Here is a 15369-nt window from a genome sequence, read left to right as displayed (position 1 = left end):
AGTGAAACCATTCCCCGCCTCCCCCATACACATACCAATTTCCAATATAATGTTAAAAAGTATTTTCACAGGGAAAACAATTCCCAAGGAAATAATTCTCAAACGCATTAAATAAAAAATCATTACTGAAGAAGATTTAGGGAGGGTAGTCAATCTGTTGCAATATTATCCTAAAAGAAGTTTTTGCAGCATTTAGAATTTATTATTCGCAATATATAATCACCTATGAGGTCAAGAACCTTGTCTGATATCACGTTTATATTGTCCAAGCACCTAGCATAGTGATAGACACATATTAGTTCTTTAAAAATTCTCTGAATTGATTTCTCCAACTTTGGGGTTTTCCTGCCACCACTGATTTCTTTTCCTATCTTTCCCTGGAATATGTTAATTTCTCCCTAGCCTATGGATTCCCCTCCTCAAACTTTCCAGCTCCTGCAGCTTTGTTCTCTTTGCTCATCTTTTTCTGGGCCATTCCACTGCCTACTAGAGTTAGCCTGTAATATCATATTTGCCAGCAGGTGCTGCCATTTGCCATAGGATTTGCTAATTTTCAAAATTCCCTAAATTTGAGACTCCAGATTTTGTAAAATAATACAGTGCCTAATTTATCAACTTGGCAGGTTTGAAATGCTATAAAATCAGTTACTTAAAACGAGTGAAACTTGCAATGTGCTGCACAGTTTTAATGAGCAGAGTTCCACTGCTCCATTAAGACAACAGGAGACCACATTGAGAAAACAAGCAGCAAGAGTGTAGGTTAAGAGAATAGCAGGAAAACCTGCCTCTTGCCCACAAGATCCCAGCGGGGACAATGTGTTCAACAATTGACTTTCTCCTTGACAACTAAAAAAGGCTCATCTTAATGTCTTTCATATCTGTTCTTCCTCTCCATTTCCATACAAGGTCAGCTCTTTATTACCTCCTATAAAAATTACTCCAGTAGCCTTATGTCTTTGCTCCCTGCCCCCAGGTTCTTCCCACTCCAAACCATCCTGCGCATTGCTGGAATAATTTTCCTAAAATGATGCTTGCTTAAAAACCTTCAGTGATGCCCACAATCAAGGCAGCCCTCTTCAATGTGACACTCCAGACCTTATAATCCAGTCTCAGGTTACCTGTTCAATCTTACTTTCTATTATTCCCAGATTCTCCACTTTGACAAGGCAGGGGATTTTATTCTTCGCCACAGATTAAGCTCATTCCCGTCTTAGTACCTTTGTGCCTGCTAATCCACACACCTGAAATGTCTTCCTTCTTCTCTTAACTCCTTAGTCAACGCTATGGCTATCGTAATTTCCCAGGAGTAATTAAATGCATGGAATATTGCTGGTTAACATTATTCCTTCTCCCAGCATCCCCGGGAACATCTGAAATGTAGGACAAGTACTCTCTGACAAAACAATATTAATGAAATACAATACTGTGTAACACTTATACAGAGCATTGAGTGAGCAGACAACACACAGATAATTCCTGAGGGACCTCAGTCAGCACAAGCCCTTCTACTTGCCCATTTTTGCATTCCCAGGTGAGATATGATTTTGAAGGAGCCTCCCCCCCTTCTCAGGACTTACCTTCAGTGCATGAATGGAATCGTAGAGGTAACAGGAAGAACCCTCTTCTCCATTTAAGCTCCATCTTTCTTCTCTGCCAGCCCAACCCACATTTTCTTACTCTCCTGACTTCCTGAGAGTCACAGGCCACACCATGTTGTTGCTACCCCACTACCCTGGACTTAAGACACACAAATCATGACATCTGCTGGAATCACCAGAAGGAGGGCCAGCTCCATAATGCTCCCCTTTTCAATATGTTCATAGGCTGACCAGAGTCACTTCCCAGCTCTAGTTAGTCCTCCAAGAGCCTCTCTACCCACCCAGTCAGCCTCCTCTATGATACATCCTTGATTTATTGTTTTTGGATGAAATATAGTCTATTTGGAATCAGAAATCAAAAGGTTTAGATTCAAGTTCTAGCTCTGCTACTATCTAGCTGATGTATATGAACCTCTGTACCCTCAGAGGTAAAATGGAAATTATAACTTCCAAAAATTCAAGAAATGAGCTCAAAGGGGATAATGTATATGAAGCACACTGAAAACTATAAAGCACCACACACAAGTACAATGTCAAGTATTTCTTCATTCACTTGGTAGCACTCACAAACATACAGTTCACCCCATGAAGAAGAGACAATATGAACAAAGCTAAGACCCTGGCAGGAAGGAGGAGCTCTCTAGTTATTTTTTTCTTAGCACCATTATGCTATAGAAACAAGAATCTGTCCACCAGTTCCAACTGAATGTCATCTGGGCACAAATTTCTTATGAGAATGGAAGTACGGCAAATACAAGTGATGGTTCCTAAAGTATGACCCTCTGTCAGTATTATTAATGCACAATGTCTCAGCCTTAGCAGAAGACAAATTAGTGGCCACCTATGAGGTACAATATAAAAAATTCTGGATAAGGTCCTGTTTCTTAGGGATTCTCCCCCCATTCTCCAATACCCCCCAAATTTCATCATTAGAGCTTCATTTATTCAACTTTTGGAGAGTTTTTAGTCTTCAAAAGTCCTTTATTAAAATTAGAAGATCTGTGAGCCCTTAAATCTCTTCTATCTCACACCTGAGTAGAGTTTAGCTGAAGGAAAAGAAGAGCAAAGTCATACAGGAATAGAAATCAGGAGGAGGGGGGAAGAGTGGAGGGCCTTGGAGGGTCACGAGAGGGTCAAAGAGGAGACCAGGAGGACCAACGACAAAGTCCATACTCACCCTAGTTTTGCTTTAGCCAGACCTTGTTAATATATGTTGTTTGCCTGATTTTCATTCTTTTTGTATCCAGCAGCTTACAATTAGCCTTGACGGCTGATGAAGCCCATACGCAAGCAAAAGTGAAAAGAATGTGTTTTTTTGTTTTTTTTTTTTATGGCTCTGTCGGGTCTTCGTTTCTGTGCGAGGGCTTTCTCTGGTTGCGGCAAGCGGGGACCACTCTTAATCGCGGTGCGCGGGCTTTTCACTATCGCAGCCTCTCTTGTTGCGGAGCAGAGGCTCCAGACGCGCGGGCTCAGTAATTGTGGCTCACGGGCCCACTTGCTCTGCGGCATGTGGAATTCTCCCAGACCAGGGCTCGAACCCGGGTCCCCTGCATTGGGAGACAGACTCTCAACCACTGCGCCACCAGGGAAGCCCCAGGAATGTTTTTTTTTTTTTTTTTTTTTTTTTTTTAAGTTTTAAATGTATCTCTGGAGCTATCTCGGCACACACAGAGGCCGAAGAGGAGCAGTGGGGCTGTAGGCAAAAGGGGGACCTGCCTTGTGATTTGAGTCCAAAGCCGATGGGGCTTCCCACCAGCAGCCCTAGTTTGGCAGCGTAGCACTGGAGGCATGCCTCTTTGGAAACGTATTGGAGCCCTGCTTAGCTGTGTCTGCTCCTCCTCAACATGCTTCCTTTTCTATCTACAGCATTTAGAAAGATGAGAGACAACGCTACGAAGAACATAAAGTCTTTTGCAAACCGTCTCTGGCTTCACATTCAAAGCTGTTGCTATCAGGGTTGGATTTAGCAACTTGGCATTCACTTCATAGGACCACCCCTATTGGCGGCCATCTGGAGTCTTTTGGAGAATTTTTAAAGAGACACTGCTTGGAGAGCATTTTGCAGTGGAGGAAGCACTAGTGTTCAATCCAGGAAACCTGGTCTGAGGCCACCATCAGTAGCTAAGTGGCCTTGGGCAGTCCACTGCACTTCCTTGAACCTCTGTTTCTCTATCAGTTCAGTGACTTGTCAATTCCTTGCAAGATTTAATAGTCTGGGGCCGAGGTCCCCAAAGTGTGGTCCCTGGAGGAGCGACATCAGTACCACCTAGGTACTTAGCAGAAATGCACATTCTCAGCCCCCACCAAGGCCTCCTGAATCAGAAACTCTGGGAGGAGGGCCCAGCAATCTGTGTTTAAGAAACCCTCCAGGAAATTCTGACACCCAGTCAACTTGGAGAACCACTGCTGTAGAGTTCCTTGTTGTCCTTCTGCTGTTCCCAGTGTGCCTGGACAACACTGATTTGCAGTTGGTTGAAAGTGTGCTGACTGCTGGCCACAGGAGGCACTCACCTGCCAAAGATGGCTGACCAGGCAGCTGGAGAGGTCCGAAGCAGAGTGTCAGGGATTCTGCAGAAGACCCTTCTGTCACTCCCCCAGCCTCTCCCGTGGCCAAAGTTCCAGAAAACGCCAAGACTGTCTACAGAACAGATATATCTTCTGGGCCATGTTCTCATAGCACATTTTTACAACATCAAAAGAAACAAGAGCAAAAGTGGTTTTAATGATGCTAACTTCTCTTCCAACTATTTTCATCTCTAGTCCCCATAGGTACATGTCATTTAGTGCTGGGCAGGGGAAACTACTTCCTTCATTTTAGCTTTTTGTTTTTCCCCCTACTTTTTCTGACAGCTCTTGTCTTCCTCTAAGTTATCAGGGACAACTTGCAAGTGTTGTGCTGGGTCCCACCAGGGAACTGTGGTTTCCTAGCAACAGCCAGGGCCTGCTGGGCGATTCTGTGAGTCACCAGCTCCAGGCAGCTCCTGATAAGCAGTGCGGCTTGCAGAGGAACCCTCTGTGGACCCCACACTGGAGCCTGCCTCATAGAGTGATGGGATCTATAGAGAACAGACCATCGCTAGGACCTAAAGAGAGACATAAATAGAGCGCTCTTTATTCTAAACTAAATGGATCCTGCTTCCTGATTATTCCATGATGTGTTGAAAAAGGAAAAGGGAGGAGGGAGGGAAGTAAGGGCAAAGGGAGAAAGAAAGGAAAGGAGGGAGGAAAGAAGAAATGTTTTCAACAAGCATCCCCTGAACATCTGCATTGTATACTTTAGCTACATACTGGAGATGCAAAATCAAATAAAGTGTAGTCCTTGACCTCAGGAAGCTTGTAGTCTAAGAGGGAAAACAGTTCAGTAAACTCAGTTTGCATTCCATCCTAATAGATGTCATACTCCAATTTCCATGACAGAGTATAACTGCAGGGCTTCATGGGCCATAATAAGGCCTCTTTTAATTCTGTAATATTTTTATTTCCCTAAAAAATCATCATTACCATTGAGATTTTTAAATGTCTGAGGATTAAGTCATATACAATATTGCTCTTACAATGTATTTAATCTCTGTATCTGTGGTTATATAACCTTTCTTATTCTTAATGCTGTGTATTTGGGTCCTTTCTCACTTTTTTGTGATAAGGTTTTCCAAGAGTTCGTCTCTTTTATTGATCTTTTTGAAATAGGCTCTTGGTAAATTTATCAATTTCACATTTCTTTCAAATGTATTGATTTCTGTTTTTGTTTTTATTGATTCCTTTCTCTTGCTTTCCTAAAGTTATATTTGTTTTTTGTCTTCTTGAGTTGGAGCCATAATTGAATCCATTTATCTTCATTTTTCTTGTGTATTAATAAAAGCACTTAAAGCTGTGACTATCTCTGATTTCAGGTTTGGCTGCTGCCATATGTCTTAATATGAGCTCTTGTTGAATGTCCTTATTTACTTTTGTCTGCTTGATCTAGCACAGGGATTAAAGTCCCCCTCTATGATTATGGCTCTTGTGGATTTCTCATATTTCTAAGAGGCTTTGATATATATATTTGATGTACACGATTTAGCACTTAAAGTTTCAATGATTCCTTCATCTTTGTTATGGATTGCACCTATTAGCAATGGAAAAAGGAAGAAAGAAATAGAAAAATGCTTCTTCATCTCATTTAATGGCCCAGGCCTTGAATTCTACATCATCTGATATTGATATTGTCACCCCTGATTTACTTTTATTGTCCATACTATTCTCTACTTTAACATAGAGTTGTGTCTTGTATTTTGACCAAGTGTACTTGGTCCTGGATCTGTTTTCCCTCCAATTTATTCCTTGTGCTTCTCTTACTTAGCTCTGCATCATAGTGGGGTCCCTACAGACTGTCAGCTGGCTTCCCACTGGGTTTGGCCAATAGAAGAAATCTGTGAGAGAAAAAAATAAGCAGGGGTATTCCTCTGCCCCCACCTCTTATGTGTTGTTTCTTCAATAGCTGCAGCTCTGCTCTGGCTCCAGCTCCTCCTGAATGATCCTGTTCTGCCTTCTCCCTTGTCTTTCTAACATTGAGTGGATAATAGTTTCCTGAGGTTGCTAATCTCTGGGCTGCCTCACTGTCCCCCATTTAGCTTCTGTACCTTCAATCCCCTGTGTAACTGACATCCTACATTAAACTCCCTTTGTGGTAAATATTCAGGACTTGATTAACTATTTCCTTTCCCATATTAAGGAAGTTTTCAACTATAATCTCTTCAAATATTTTCTCAGTCCCTTTCTTTTTCTCTTCTCCTTCTGGGACCCCTATAATTCGAATGTTGGTGCGTTTAATGTTGTCCCAGAGGTCTCTGAGACTGTCCTCAGTTCTTTTCATTCTCTTTTCTTTATTCTGCTCTGCAGTAGTTATTTCCACTATTTTATCTTCTGTGGTAAATATTCAGAGTGGCTTTTGTTTTCCTGAGTGAACCTTGATATACCCACCCTATTTATTTTAATACGAAGATTTAACCTATTCATTTTTACAGCAAATACTGTGGGTTGACTTACTTAACATCAATCCCAAATCCCCTTTTCCTTGGCTTCTCTAGTACAAAAGCTGCAAAACCAGAAACTAAACTCTCTTTCAGCAAGCAAGGCCATGTGATACAATGAGACATATATAGAAGTCTATCAGGAATTTTTGGAAAAGTCTTGCTTTCCAAATAAAGATATCACCCTTTCTTTCCCTAGGCCTTCTTCTTCCTGTCTGGACACTGGATTTGATGGCTAGAGCTTCAGCAGCCATTATGAGACTATGAGGAAAAGACAATTAGAAACGCAGTGAACTGAGCCCTGAAACACTTGAGCCACACTTGAACCTACACCAGCAACCTCCAGACATCCTGTTACATAAGGAAAAGAAAATGATTATTTGTTTAAACTACTAATAGTAGGATTTTCTGTTATCCTCAGCAGAATGCAATTTCTAACTCAATATTTCCCAAAAGGACATAATTGGCACTGGGGGCTGGTCAATTCTTTTTCTATAGGGGCAGTCCTACAAATTGCATCCCTGGCCCCAGGTATTAAATGCCAGTAACACCATTTAAGTATTATGCAAATCGAAATCTCCCCCCATATGGGGATATACGTATGCATATAGCTGATTCACTTTGTTATACAGCAGAAACTAACACAACACTGTAAAGCAATTATACTCCTATAAAGACGTTAAAAAAAAAAAATCTCCCCCCATACATTTCCAAGTGCCTTTGGAAGGGATAAGGTTGTGCCCTTCCAAAAAAAACAATGTGTATACACAGCAAACACAGGAAGTTTTGTTTTTTTTAATATCATGTCAGAGTTACATGGACCCATGGCCTCCCTAAGAACTCATCAATCTCCTAAAAAAATTATTGTTGTAAGGACATAAGTTTAGATATTTATTACACTTTCGGGGGAGTATGAAAGTTTTTAAAAATAAAGAAAAGTACAAGAATAATATAACAAACACCCATGTATCCACTGTTCAGAATTAACAAATGTTAACATTCTGTCACTTTGCTTCAGATTTTTTTGAATAAAAGAAGCAAAATATTATAAAGTTGAAGTCCTTTATTTCAAACCACAGTCTCAAAACTCTCCTACCCTTCTTCCCCAGGGGTAATCACTATCATGAGTTTGGCATGTTTCCACTTAGTTCTTGTTTCTTACTGTTAATCGCTGTCTTTGTAGGCAATTCGTAGTAAAGTGGGTATGGCTTTGAGTGCTTCTTAAATGTGCATGAATCCTAGCATGGTATTCATACCATTCTGGAATTTGCTCTTTTTTCTTTTTAACTAACTTTATGTTTTTGATATTTAGTTAAAACACAAATGTAGTTCACTAATTTTAACTAATGTATATTATTCAGTTGTGTGAATTAAAAGTTCATTTATCTATTCCCCTTGTGATGGACATTTAGATTGTTTCCACTTCTTCACTATTACAAACAAGGACATCATTGGAGGAGTTCATGGGGAAGCACATTTACAAGAGTTTCTTTAAAGTGTATACTTAGAAATCAAGCAGCTGAGTACACACATCTTCAGTTTTGCTTCTTATTGCCAAATTCTCCAAAGTATTAGTACTAATTTAAAGTCCACCAAAAGATTAAGAGAGTTTCTGTTTCCCCATATGGTCACCAACATGTGGTATTGTCAGACATATTAGTCTTTGGCAATCACATCGATGGATAAGAATTAATATGTCTTTGTTAAATAAAATTTGCATTTTCCTGATTACTAGTTAGACTGAGTATCTTTTGGGGGGAGGGAGGGGGCATTTGGCTTTTATTTTCTTCAAATTGCTGTAAATTGAATTTTTCCTTAATCTTTCTATCAGTCTTTTTATTATTGTTTCATGGGAGTTTTAAATTCTCATTGATTATAGAGATTTGGCAGACTTTTTATTCATTCATTAAGCACCTGCAATATGCCAGGCACTATTCTAAGCCTGGGGATAAAATAGTAAACAAATCAGACAAAACTTATATACTCACAGAGCCTCTATTTCTCCCTCTTTCCTCCACAATCTGAGGTTTTTATCTGAATAATCTACCTTTTTAGATCATATTATTATCATTTTTCATATTTTTGCTATATTTTATAACATTAACAGCAATCATTTATACACTAATACTAAATTTTATTGGTTTCATTTTTTGCAATAACTTCTGTGATGCTCTGGCTTCCTCCAGTTTGAATTATTTATTTTGATTTCTTTCTTGAATTGCGATAGGACTTCTTCAAGGAATTTTTCTCAGGAAAATGAATATTTTATTAGTACTTGAATGTGTGAGAATAGATTTCTCTATGCCCTCTCACATAAACCAAATAAGAAATTCTTGGGCAATAATGTTTCCTTCAAAATTCTATGTATGTTTTTCCCTGTCGTCCAACAATTAGTATGGTGGGAAAGTAGTATGCCGATGCTCTTTTTTCCCTTTTCCAGATAATCTGTTTTGCTTTGTTGTTTTTCCCTGAGTGCAGGAAGGGACCTGCATTGGGCTCTATCTTAGTGTAGGAGCCTATACACTAAGTTTACCTGATTCCTAGTAGGTCCTTTCAGTCTGAAGATGCCAATGTTTTATAAGCTTAGTTTTTTTCTATTATTTCTTTATTGTTACCATTTCTGTAGCTGCTCTCTTCTTTTGGTATTTTTATTATACCTAAGTTGGATCTGTTGGATTTATTCCCTGTACATGTTTCCTTTATATATGCATTATGGTTAAGTTTGTATTTCTTCCTCTGTGATCTAGGAGAATTTCTCAACTTAATCATCTAATTCATCAATTCAATTTGCTGCAGGATTCAATTTTCTCTATGCTGCCTTTATTGAGAATTTTAAGGATTATATTGCTGATTTTATGGCAATATTTCCTAGCCTCAGATTGTTCCATTTTCATAAATACAGTGTCCTCTCTAATCTTGTATTGAAACATTAAAAGGAACTGGTGATTCACCTAAGTTTTTTCTTCTTCTGATTTCTTGGAATAAGTTCATTTCAGAGGGGCTGTTTCCTTGGATTGCTCTGACTGGTCTCTCTTCTTCTACCCATGTTTTCTTTTGTTTTGCCTTCAGATCTTTGTATATGATGCAAAACCTCTGAATGAAGCTCTCATTCTAGCATAATGCCTGGCACATAGTAAGTGCTCAACAAAAATTTGTTAACAAATGAATGTCTACATTTTTCCTGTTTGGGGATTTGAAAAGTCACTTATCAGAAACTGTGCAGGTCTCTATTCAAACTGTTTCATTTCAGACAAAGAAGAAAGGGAAAATTTCATATTTTCATGGCTTTATTTTTATAAGATTGGCAGTCTAGTTTGTACCCAGAAGTTAGGAAAAAGCGTGTGCAAGAAAGTTTCCCTGCTTAGCCCATTGTACTTAGGGGATGCTTTTCTATGTTTGTTGTGGTCCCCCAAGCCAGCCCCTTCTCTGAATGGCACAGCTCTCTTTAGTACCAAACTGCTGTGATGATGCCTCCATTTTACTTGACATGGCAGTTCATGGCAAGGATGGAGTCAAGGTCCAACTTCCCAAGGTAATTTGTAGTGCTCAGATGTGTCCCACATTTACTTGAGCCTCTGTTGTCTGAGTTTGGAGATTATCTGAGGCTCTACTAAGGGAATCTACCCACTTATTGTTCAGGTGTCTCTTCTTCATATACATTGGAGTCAGTACTCCTCTAAATCCAATTTTTAAAGCCTTCAGTCAAACTTGCATTAGTTTCCTAATGCTGTCATAACAAATTGCCACAACCTGGATGACTTAAAACAGTAGAAATCTATTCTCTTACAGTTCTGGAGGCTGGAAGTCCAAAATTAAGATTTTGGCAGGGCCATGCTCCCTCACAAGGCTCTAGGGAAGAATCCTTCCTCGCCTCCCTTTAGCTTCTGGTGGTTGCCAGCAGTCCTTGGCGTTCCTTGGCTTACAACTGCACCACTCCAGTCTCTGCCTTGCTTGTTACATGGCCTTCATTCCTGTGTATCTGTTCCAAATATCTCTCTTCTTATAAGTACACCAATCATTGGATTAGAGCCCACCCTAATCCAGCACGACCCCATCTCTGTTTGATTACATCTATAAAGATCCTATTTTCAAATAAGGTCACATCACAGGAGCTGGGAGTTAAGACTTGAACATATTATTTTGGGGGACACAACCCACAACAAAGCTTTTAAAAATAATTCATAAAGTAAGAACTTTTCATTACTAAATAGTAAGACCCTAAATCAAGTTTTATATAAACTATATCTTATAGAGATGTCTCTAAAGTTTCTGGCCTCCGGTTGCATCGTTTTCTGTTTTCTAACTCTGCTGCAGATGTTTGCTAATATTTCTTGAGCCATTTCAAATGGAAATGGGGTGAAAAGAAGAAGAGTTAAATGTGTGGATTCGAATCACTATCTTAAGTGAAATAATGTTATTTCACAAAATTTATCAATATTCACTTAATGATAAATATTAAATGGGATTAATAACGAGCACTAGGAGAGAAAAATAGTGCCATGGCTTTCAGCCATTAAAGAAATACAAATAGAATGATCGATGATGTCAAAAATCTCTGCCCTGAGATTTTACTGAACAACAGCTCAAGGCACACTGCTTCCCTCCGCTGAAAAATAGTTTTCCCCCAGAGAACTTGCTTAGGTGCCTAGCTTAGAAAATATCTAAGGGTGTTTCTCAAAATTTTTCTAATGTCAGTAAAAATGGAAAGATAATGTGGAGAGACATTTTCTCATTCTTCCTGCTGAAGGGAGGAGGGAGGCCCCAAGCACAGGTTGAACTTTGGGAGCAGTGTAGAGGGGGCAGCACGGATGAGGCAGGCGGCCGGAGGTGAGGAGAGACCAGGAACCTTGCCTGTTCCCACAACTGACCAGGCACTGTTCATGGACTAATTCCTTTAATCCTCACATGAGTCTGCAAGACAAGTGGTATTAGTTCTGTTTTTACAGATGAGGGACCCAGGCTCAAAGGGATTAATTTCCCCCCATGGTCATATAACAGTTAAGAGGCAGAAGCAGGGGGGAAGGGGTGGGTTGTTAAGACAGCAGTAAGTGTAGGGCTGAACAGTGAGGCAGGCACTTATCTTCTCTGAGCCTTAGTCACCTCACCTGCAAAATGGGACTAACACCCACCTTGATGGGGCTAAATGAGACAAAATATGTGATACTTGTTTCAGAAGAACATTAGTTCTCTTCTCCCACTTTTCCCAACCTAGAAGGGGAAATATCCCCAAGGGGATCCCGACCTGCCTAGCTTTGTTGTATGAATAATACTTTTTCCTTTCATTCTCAAAGTACTTCCACATGCATTATCCTAGTCAATTCTGGTTAGGAAAGTCTAACCCCCACTCCACTGCTCTGGCAGATGAAGAAACAGTCTCAGAAGCATTGAGGAATCATCCCAATGTCATAAGCTCCAGCTGGAACTGCGCTCCAGATCACCTGACTTCTGGTTACAGCTACACCTAATGGAGCAGTCCTGAAGCACTGCATTTGCTGAATTACAAAGTGCTGTAGCTGTACATCAGAGCCAAAAGCTATAACAAGCTGCTGTGACAGCAATTTTGGGTTGAGTTTCTATTGACCTGTTAGCTGTCCACCCTTACTGAGGCATCAGCTATCTCGCCTATTCTGTGTACAGAGTGAGGCTTCAATAAAGAGCTAGGTGGGGACCATCCATCAGTGTCACCTGCTGTGTCTGGAGGCTCTCGAGGAGACAGGAGTGGCGGGGGAGCAACACTGCCCACAGTCTGTGACCAGGGAAGCAGGCTCACGTAACATCTGAATTGTCACTCCACGGGGACTCAGCCACCTAACGCCACCTCTCAGACAGAGCCTTATCTAGGAGATAGAAATGAAGACCCCTGTCCCCTTAACCCCACAAGGAAAACAAAGAATAATCATAAATTATTATAAATAATGTGGAGTAAATCAATCATTATCTATCTATCATTATTTAACTTCCACTCTCAGATTTCTGCAACCACTTAATCTCTCTCTCTCTCTCTCTCTCTCTCTCACACACACACACACACACACACACACACACACGAGTCTAAATCTGGTTCAAGTTTGGCTGGTGTACATATATCTTGACTTTCACAGAAAACAAGGCAAATGTTAAATCCTTCTTCCCTTTTGGATCAATAATTTTTGGGAGCCTTAATACTTAATACTCGGAGACAAGCTCCAGAGTAATGCTCAGTTAAAATGCTGCACAACCGGCCTCATTTCCATCGCAGGATCTTAAGCTCCTGATTGTTAAACCTTCTGTGATGGGAATCCTTTGCTTACTATTCCCCTCATGTGCAGGCTGCATGATTAACTGCTCAAACGTGAGCCATGCTTTATGCCAAGGTGATCTCAGGCTACTGCACACATTACACAGACTTTGCATATCGGGGGAATAAATCTCAACGACCCTAAAATCTTTCCCTCATAATCAGTTTTCTTTCCTATAACTGCATCTCTCTAAGGACTGTCTGGAGCTTTACGGCAACAAATAAGTTAATATAGGAGAGGAAACAGATGGGCTTGACTGCATTCTGGGATTTTTATAAAGCAACTCATTTTGGAAAGTGTAAGTAAGGTTCTGTCTACAAATTCCCCAAAGGCATGAATAAAGAATGGGAATTTGGGTCCCAAAATAACAAGAAAGGACAATAATTAGGGTATCAACCCACAAGTGGCCTGAGAATTCAGTCAGTAGCACTGAGGTTCCAAATGCAAATTCCAGATAGTCACTAACTCACTTTATGATCTTATACATGTCAGTTAAAGCTCTACATTGAGTTGGAGTTTTCATTTGCAACACAGGTTTGATATAACAAATGTCTATTCAAAGTGAACATGCTACTTTTTACTAGCCACTAGAGATTTTTGTGCCTTGTCTTAAAGAAAAGTTTGAGGCTTAGTTTAATTTAAAAATAACAAATTGTCATCAACAGACCACTTCCATGACTCAGGACTATCGATCATAAAGGTGGTATGCTGAGGGTGAGGTGAGGGCTAGATAGAAAGGGAGAAATTCCAGAAATACCCAGACCACTCCTTCTTTTCTGAGAACTGCTCCATGGTGGGCCTCTGCATGACTGTGACCATTCTACTCCCACACACCACTGCCCATCCCCATCCTGAGCCATATTGAGCAGAGTAGGTATCTGACCTAAAGGGAACCCATCCTGAGACTGAAATGGAGTAACCGGATTCTATCTCCTAGAAATTTGGAATTAAAAGACAATGGGCCTCATCATACATTGCTGGTGGGAGTGCAAAATGATGCACCCACTATGGAAAACAGTATGGCAGTTCCTCAAAAAGTTAACATGGAATTATCATATGACCTAGCCATTCTCCTCCTAGGTAGAGGATTGAAAATATGTTCCTGTAAAAACTTGTACACAAATGTTCATAGCAGCATTATTGATAATAGCTAAAAAGTAGAAACAACTCAAATGTCCATCAGCTGATGGATAGATAAACAAAATGTGGTATTTCTGTATACTAGACTATTATTTAGCCATAAAAAGTAATGAAGTATTCTTACATGCTACAACATGGATGAACCTTAAAAACATTATGCTAAGTGAAAGAAGCCAGACACAAAAGTCATATGTTAAATGATTTCATTTACATGAAATGTCCAGAATAGGCAAAGCCAAAGAGACAGAAAGTAAATTAGTGGTTGCCAGAGAATAGGGGAGAGGGGATAGTTGGGACTAGATGCTAAGAGATACAGGGTTTCTTCTGGGGTGAAGGAAATGTTCAGGAATTAGGTAGTGGTGACGGCTGGACAACGTAATGAATATACTGAAGACCACAGAAGTGAACACTTTAAATGGTGAATCTTACATTATGTGAAGTGTATCTCAATTTCTTAAAAATACTATCTTAAAATTAAGCATTGAGATTAAGTCAGATAGGAATGGGCTGTGGACTGGAAACTTCCTATAACTCAGAGACTGAGGGTACCATTCATGGGCATCCATAATGAGCCAAACACAAGCTCAGCAGAGAAAGCTGGTCTGCAAGGGAAACAGAGAAGGAGCAGACATTCCAACAGCAGGAGAAACAAGGTGACTGGCAGCCCCTGTATTGCGAAGCTCTCTGAGTCCTAGTGTGGATCCTTGTGAGACCCAGCTGAACATCCTGCCCTTGGGAGATACCCCTGTATCTACTTAATAGGTTCCCCACTTTTGCTCAAGCTTGTTTGAGAGGATTTCTGTTACTTGGAACCAAACAATCCCTGTCCAAGACCAGTACCAAGTAAATGACAATACAGTTAAAGCATTCATTCCCCTTCCCACCCCACCGAGATGTTAAAAGCACTTTCCAGGTTTCTCAGACACCCATATGAAAATAGAAATACCATCAAGTACAAAACACCCGATTCTACTTGAAGAAAGGAAAGCTCACTTTCGCTTGGTCCGCACACTTTCACACCACAGCTTCTGAGCCTACGCTCTAGAGCCCGCGTGCCACAACCACTGAAGCCCGCGCACCTAGAGCCCGTGCTCCGCAACAAGAGAAGCCACCGCAATGAGAAGCCCGTTCACCGCCACAAAGAGCAGCCCCCGCTCGCCGCAACTATAGGAAGCCCGCGTGCAGCAACAAAGACCCAACGCAGCCAAAAATAAATAAAAATAAAATAAATAAAAATTTTTAAAAAGGTTCGGAGGCCCAAACATAGCAGGAGCTTAGAGAAACATATGTCTAACCCAAGGGCCAGGGGGCATGAAAGACACAGCAAATACTGGTCTCACCTGA

The sequence above is a fragment of the Eschrichtius robustus genome, chromosome 1, assembly GCF_028021215.1.
Source record: "Eschrichtius robustus isolate mEscRob2 chromosome 1, mEscRob2.pri, whole genome shotgun sequence".
NCBI classification, from domain to species: Eukaryota; Metazoa; Chordata; class Mammalia; order Artiodactyla; family Eschrichtiidae; genus Eschrichtius; species Eschrichtius robustus.
The sequence above is the reverse complement of the archived record's forward strand: the minus strand, read 5'-3'. Positions refer to the sequence as shown.